General features: G+C 46.0%; 1 protein-coding gene across 1 annotated transcript in view; it reads left to right on the top strand.

Moving 5' to 3' along the window:
* Positions 1–7,031, top strand: part of SOS2 (SOS Ras/Rho guanine nucleotide exchange factor 2) — a 54,350-nt gene that overhangs the window by 389 nt on the left and 46,930 nt on the right. The gene's annotated exons all lie outside the window — the stretch shown is intronic.

The raw sequence follows: 7,031 nt of genomic DNA, 5'->3' as shown, positions 1-7,031 counted from the left end.
TCCGGCGGCGGTGGGGAGGGAGGGAGGGACGGGCGGCACCTGCGCCTCACGCCGCCCCCGGGAAGCGCCCCTTCCCCGCCCGCAGGCCCCTCTCCCCGGGTAGCCGCACCGCTTACCCCCGGCTGCCGTCTCCTGGGGCAGCCTGAGGGCGTCTGGGCCCTGCGGGATCCCCCCCCACAACCCGTCACGGCGGGGCGGAGGCGGGAAGGGGCCTCCGGGGCTCCTCATGGCGACCCCCTGGCTGAGGGCAGGGTCGGCCGCCGCAGGCCCACCTCCGCACGGTGCCCCTGCTCCTGGCCTGCCCTCGGGTCCTCCTTTGTGTGGAGATGCGGCCAGGTGCCGGTGTGTCCCCGGGCCGGCTGGCCGCCTCCTGTCACAGGCTGCTTCTCCTCCTCCTTCCCCGACTCCCTGCCTTTGGCCAGCGCTTGCCATTAGCGGTCTGCTCCGAGGGGTGCGGGGGAAGAAGGGGCGGCCTTCCATCCCTTCCCCTTGCCCCTTCCTTCTCCGGCCATCCCCGCCCCGTCGAGGCGCTTCTGACCCGCTGTCGGTCAGATTTCTGTGAGGGATGAGGGTAAAGTCAGCCCGTGTTTTCATAAGAGAGAGAGAAACAGCTGCTCGCTGCGTAAATGGGATGATAAACTGCGTGGGAAAACCCCTAAGCCTCTCCCGGGGGAGGATTTTTACCTTTTTATGGTGCGTTTTGCTTAGGAGGGTGGTCCCCAGCCCATCAGTCTCCGGTAGGACACCCCTGATGTTCTAGGAGTGGGTTACATCAAGGCTGGTGGGGCAGGGAAGGAGCAATGGTGTTCTGCCCAGTGTCACTTGCTTCTAAGGGTGAGGACCAGTCTATATTTGCCCCATCCCTGGAGGGGTTCAAGGCCATGGCTTGGAGCAACCTGGTCTGGTGGGAGATGTCCCTGCCCAGGGCAGGGGGTTGGAACTGGATGATCTTTAAGGTCTCTTCCAACCCAAACCATTCTATGATTCTGTAACTCTGAACATGATGGCATTCTGGTCTGCATCTCTGGTGCTGGGCAGTACTGCGATAGGAGTAACGCAGGCACTCATCTGAGTCGTGGTTTTTTTTTCCTCAAGAATAGATTTAGTGATGGTGTGGGGTAATGGTCTGCATTTGGTTTGGGTCCCTGTGTCACTTGTATTAAAAGCCGCTGAAGGCAGCTAAGTAGTCTTGTGGCCGGCATAAAAACCACTAATCGCCTGTCTGAAGAATTCTGGATTTTCTGCTCTTTACTCCTGAGCCTCCTCCTCTTCACAGTAGTTGCTTTCCAGCGTGTCTTGGGAAGCGTGGAGAGCGCCCTGCTGCTCCTCATCACCTGAGCTCACCACAAAACAGCACCTTGACTCCAGCCAGCATCCACCCAAACGTGAGGTAGAGCTGTGGCAGCTTAACCAAAGGGATTTCTTTAAAACTCTACAGGTGTTTTCATCATTCTAACATACAAATAGCGTAAAACTTGGTGGATTAGTGCTGCTCTTACAAATTCTTACTGTCTCTGTACGTCTGGTTTTGGTGAAAAGAAACAAAGTAGGAACTTGGACTTTCTAAACAGGGGAAATAAAGTCCTGGTATCAGAGACTGTTTGTGAAAAATTTGTAGTTTCTTCTAGACAGGGTTTTTTTTTTTCTTCCTGGGAAAGTTCCCTGTCTGCAGTACCCACCCTTTAGCATGAAGCAATCCTACTGTAACGTGAATTTCTTCTACACCTGCAGTATCAGTGAGTCAAAACAAAATTGTATCCCTGTTCCAGTTACTGCAGTCAGGCTATTAGGGGAGATGCTGTCGGTTTTAATATCTTCTTTAAAAGATCAAATGCCCTAATGTAAATGCTGGGGATGTTCAAACCAGAACATTTTAGGAAACTTATGTCTGGTTTTGTTTACATCTTGCATTTGTACTTCGATACCAAGATGAGAGTGTGTCCGTTATTTATAGGAGAGCTGAAGAGCGTGGCACTCAGCCCAAAGCGTGCTCCAAAGCACCAGAATTCTAGTTAATTTCGGAACTTACAAAACGTTGACACCCTTTGCAAATAGTTTGCAGTTTCATCCTGAAGAGGGTTTAAAAGTCTGCTTGTCAGCCAGTCTAGATGTGATCTTTTCAAGCAGGTTGCTTTTGAAATGAAAATTTAAAAGAAAGTCTGAGCTTCTGAAGAAGCTTTTTTTAGTTAAATGCCTGGAATAGAGTTTTTTGAGCTCAGTAGCCTGTGCTGCAAATGCAGAGAGAGCATCCTATTGCCTATTCTTGAAAGCTTTTCCTTTTAGTGAATTCTTCTTGAAGAAGAGAAACTGATAGTAGAGAAAGGTTTTCCTTGTGTATGTTAAGGTGTGAGAAATCTGAATTCTAAAGCACAGAAAGATGTGGAGCTGGATAACGAGCCAGTACAGTTCCCTCCCAACAGGTAGGATTCCCTTGCTTCTTGAATTTTAAGCCCATAACGTGCTTTGAAGAGCTCCAGTCTCTTTGATTACACATTCAGCAAGTTTAAGGTCATGTCTTTTTATCAAACTGCTTTTAAACCCTTGCATTTACTTTAATTCTATGCAGTTGACACTTAACAAAACATGAGTGGGGGTAAAAAGTGGTAAAATACATAAATTCTTCCTTTTGCATGTGAAAAAAGGACGAGAATCTGTCTTTTGAACAATATTCTGTATGTATTTAAGCAGTCATACATCTTTAAGATTAGTAGAGAATGTTAAATTATATCTACTAGTGTGAGTCTTTTTAGGAAAAAAAGCAGAGCTAAATGCCAGTTAAACCAGATTTTTTAAAATAGTTTTCTATATATTTGTATCACTGTATCCTTAGCACTGGTACCTTGGAGTCTAGTAATTTGAAGATTTTAAAGCAGTTTCATGTGTTTCCTTTCTCCCAGCTGGTAGATTTATATGTCCTTACTCTAAAACATTTTACTTTCTTCTGTTGCTGGGCTGGACACTTAAGTAGGAAGCGAGTATAATGAAACTTGTTACAGAAGTCCTGTCAAAGTAAATGAATCAGAAAAAAACCCAATATTTTTAGCTGGTCGCTTAAGTTGTAGTTCCTTGAACTGCTGTTTGTAGGGAGTAAATCACTTCAAACAGATCTGTGCTGTGAGCTTTATATAAAGGCTTTTAATCTGGGAGCTGACTTGGGTTATTAAAGGATCACAGTGTCTCTTTGAACGGGTCGGGGAGCTCTAGCAGCAATCACATGCGTTTGGAACGCCTCGCTGGCGGGGTGGCTGGGGCTTTCCATCCTCGGGGTGTCAAAACTGGGGCTCAACGGGGCTCTGCAGTTCTTGGGGGGGCTTTGCTGCTGCCCCCTCCGTGGCCGGCTGGATCCTTCTCTGTGAAATCAGGATTTTCTCCTCTGGTGAGTGCTAAAGAGGAAGGTGATGTAGGGGAGTTTGCTTTCTCTCTCCCTCTTTACCATTTCTCCAGGTGTCTGTTGTTTGGGTGGGTTTATTTTTGAGCTCAAGTCCTGCCTCGGTGGCCTTTGTAAGGAAAGATGTCCAATGATGAAACCTGTTTCTAAAGCTGGCGTTTCAATTTTGTAACCGGGTTTCCCAGCACAGATCTGGTGCCAGAGCTCCTTCTTGCTGACTGTCAACTTTCTTCCAGATGAAACTTTCCAGAACTGAATTGATTTTCCAGATTGATATCACTGCTTTGATGTCATATCTATTAATCTTAGACTGGGATTACAGGGGAGCCCAAGAAAATTGTGCATGAATTTCGATGGTAGCAGCTGTGTGTGTAACTCCCACTAATCTGCTGAAGATCCTGGTTTTAATGTGCTGGACGTGCACTGTGTAAAAAAGTTTTGGGGAACCATAATTAAGAACTTCATTAATGCCAAATCTCTTCCATTGCTACTTTGAATAAACGTCTATTCCAATTGCTTGCAATAAGTTTTCAAAACGAAACAGGTGGCTCCACAGAACTAGTGGGTATGTTTGCAAATAGTGCATGATACATTGTTGGACATGTATATATGGATTTATTTTCCCTAAAATATTCTTGTGTGTTCTAAGCCTGAGTTATCATTTGTGTGTGCTCTTACAAATCCACTGGCAGATTAAAAATATATTTCTGTAAGCAAGAGCTGTGCATTTGGTTGCTTTGTTCTTTGATTTGTCTAAATGAAGTGCACAAGTGTCGTTGTTTTGGTTTTCTCCCATTATTTACAAATGGAGAGTGTCAAACAGTTAATATTCCCATTTCTGCAGGCCCTACACACCCTGCCGTGATCATGGCACTGAGCACTATTTGCATTTTCCACAACAATTCGGCTTTTGCTCTGGACTACTCATCAAATTTCTGGAGCATGACTAAAGGGTTTATTCTTAGGAAGTGTTGCATACAGAAATATGGAAGACCATTTTTGAAGTTTACGTTGATTCAGTGCTTCTCTGTATTTTAAAACACATGGGATTTAACGTATAATGAGACAGCTCTCGCGTAAGGTTGCGTGGTCAGGGTGAGTTTTCTTCACTGCTCTCAGGAACGCTTTCCCTGCACGTTCTCCTTTGCAGGATCAGGCCCCCTTGGGTTACAATTATTTAATGCATTATAGTGTCATTAGGATGGATTATTATTTATGCATTCCAATTTAATTAGCATGCATTACTCTTTAATGAGTTATAATTTCAACTGTAAAGTTCCTTGTTGTGACGTTTTAAAATAATAGTGATACTTAGTTTTGAAATCCGTTAGGTCATTGAGCTTCTGATAAATACATTTATTTGATCTCTGAAGCTTGAACTTCTGCATATTCGCAGTTCCTGGGAATGTGAATGCCTCTGTGACACCCAGCTTGGGAGAATGGCAAATAAGGGAAGTGCTGGTGATAATTAATTACCTGTCAAATACATAGCCCTGTACAGGTTTGATGCCCAGATCTGGTTGTTGCCTCACAAACTGTTCACAATCGAGAGGTGGCTGAAGGTGTGGAAAGGAACAGCAAGTCCCTGTAAAGTGGACATTACTGAGCCTTCTGTAAATAACAGACTAATTCCTTCAGACCTTTATTTTTTTATCCCAGTAGCAGTTGGGTATTGTTCTAAGTTGGTTTTAGTCCCTTACAAGTAAGTAGACCGGGTTGGTTTTTTTGGTTCTTACAAAAATATTCATTGTAATAAATAACATTTGGAACTAAAGGGGCTGCTCCTTTTACTTAAATCCTATTTTTTTCGTGCCTTATTTCCCTCCCAGCTGTTAGACTGTTGAGCTTAAATACTGTCACTGGAATCTGTGGTTGGCAAATGGTAATAGCATTTTCTGATGAAGTAAAGGCAGTTGTAAATCCCAGGCGTTTGAAAGTAGTAGGAACAGTGTAATTTCACTTGGCAGCAGCAGCAGCAGCAACACTTCCTACCTGTGGTGTTGAAATGGAACCTGGAAATGAGCATTTGCGTGGGCTTCAAGACTTGCCAAGCCAACCAGGCACGGGAGGAAGGACCAAAGGGAACCCTGTACTGGGAGAACTGGGCAGCACGTGCCGCTCCTGCTCCCGTCCCACCGTTCCTCCCGTGGTCCTTCACCCATCTCACCTCTCGCAGCGTCCCTTTGTCACCTCTCCTGCTCTCCTTCGGTTTTCACCTCTCTCCTCCTCTCTGCGTGGTGCAGGCACTATCTAATCTCCTCGGGAGAAGCTGTTGAGTCTGTTATTTGCTTTTATAATTACCTCACCGATTCCCTCTCTGCCAGGCTTCTCAGATGAGCTGTGTGCTGCCGTGCCTTGAGTTCAGCAGGTTAGTCGGGTCAGAAAACGTGCCGAGGACATCTTTTTCCTGGATTTATGGCTGCTTTATTCTCCCGACACTTCCCCCAATTTTTAATGTCATTTCAATGACTGACTGGTTCTCAAAGAAATGTCTCTGACAGTCTTCACTGTCTCCAAATTTAAAGTTTGGCCTTTTTTTTTTCTTTTATGCAGTGTCTATCTTTGCTTTTTTTGCCATTTATTGTTTCTTCTTGCATCTCTGTGTTTGCTTAAAATATAATCTCAAAGCTCACTTGGCAGCTCGAAACTCTGCTGACCTGCGTGGCTCATGAATTAATTTTTATTTTTTTAAATCTTCTAACGACCTAATTGAAAAGTTACTGGCCTTTTTGAATAATTCACTTTATCCGAGTGGTTCTTCTTGGGAAGGGCGTGATGTAAAAAGCGGGGAGCGGGAGCCTGTGGGTGCTGTGGGCAGAGCCCGGAGAAGCTCTTGGCTCTGGGGAGCCACGTGTGGAAGGGTTGGGGGAGAATTTTTGGGTAGAAAAGCTGAAACTGTGAAAATGTTGTGAGAAAACAGCATATGAAGTGTAGGTGAGAGCAGACAGAGTAGAAGTGAGGTGCGGAGGGGAAGCACCTGCAGGAGAACCTGCTGGCACCAGCTCTTGGAAGAAACCCATCTGCAGTGTCCTCAGCCTGAAATCAGTGCAGATGTCCTCACTGCCACCCCTTGTCCCTTCCACCACCTGCCATCGAGGTGGGCTCCATGCTACAGCTCACTGCAGAGAGAGATGGGAGAGATGATGGTCTGCCTTTAATTTACAGTTTATCCACCAGCATTTGTGCCATTCTCACTGGGTTTTTTTTTCTCTCTGCACCAGCCCAACTTCCCAGTAGATCTTAGGACTGTCCTCAGTGCTCTTTGCCCAGAGAAGCTGTGGCTGCCCCATCCCTGGAGGGGTTCAAGGCCAGGTTGGAGGGGGCTTGGAGCCACCTGGTCTGGTGGGACGTGCCCCTGCCCAGGGCAGGGGGTGGAAATGGATGGTCTTTAAGGTCCCTGTCTGCACCTTCCGTTGTGGATCTCCTTTATTTCAGCCTCCCCTCAACTAGAGTATAGTAGAGGAGATAAAAATGGGGAAAAAATTATATTTACCCTGAAGTGGTGGTGTAGGTGACAATTTAATGCCCCCTGTGCACAGACACTTGAGAACAGTGGGTGTTCCTGAGGTTGGACAGACATCTGAGGGATGGGATGCACCTGAGATGCATTTTGCAGCTCGGTTACTGTGTTTATGAGAATACT

The sequence above is a fragment of the Calidris pugnax genome, unplaced genomic scaffold, assembly GCF_001431845.1.
Source record: "Calidris pugnax isolate Ruff unplaced genomic scaffold, ASM143184v1 scaffold10, whole genome shotgun sequence".
NCBI classification, from domain to species: domain Eukaryota; kingdom Metazoa; phylum Chordata; class Aves; order Charadriiformes; family Scolopacidae; genus Calidris; species Calidris pugnax.
The sequence above is the reverse complement of the archived record's forward strand: the minus strand, read 5'-3'. Positions and strand labels throughout refer to the sequence as shown.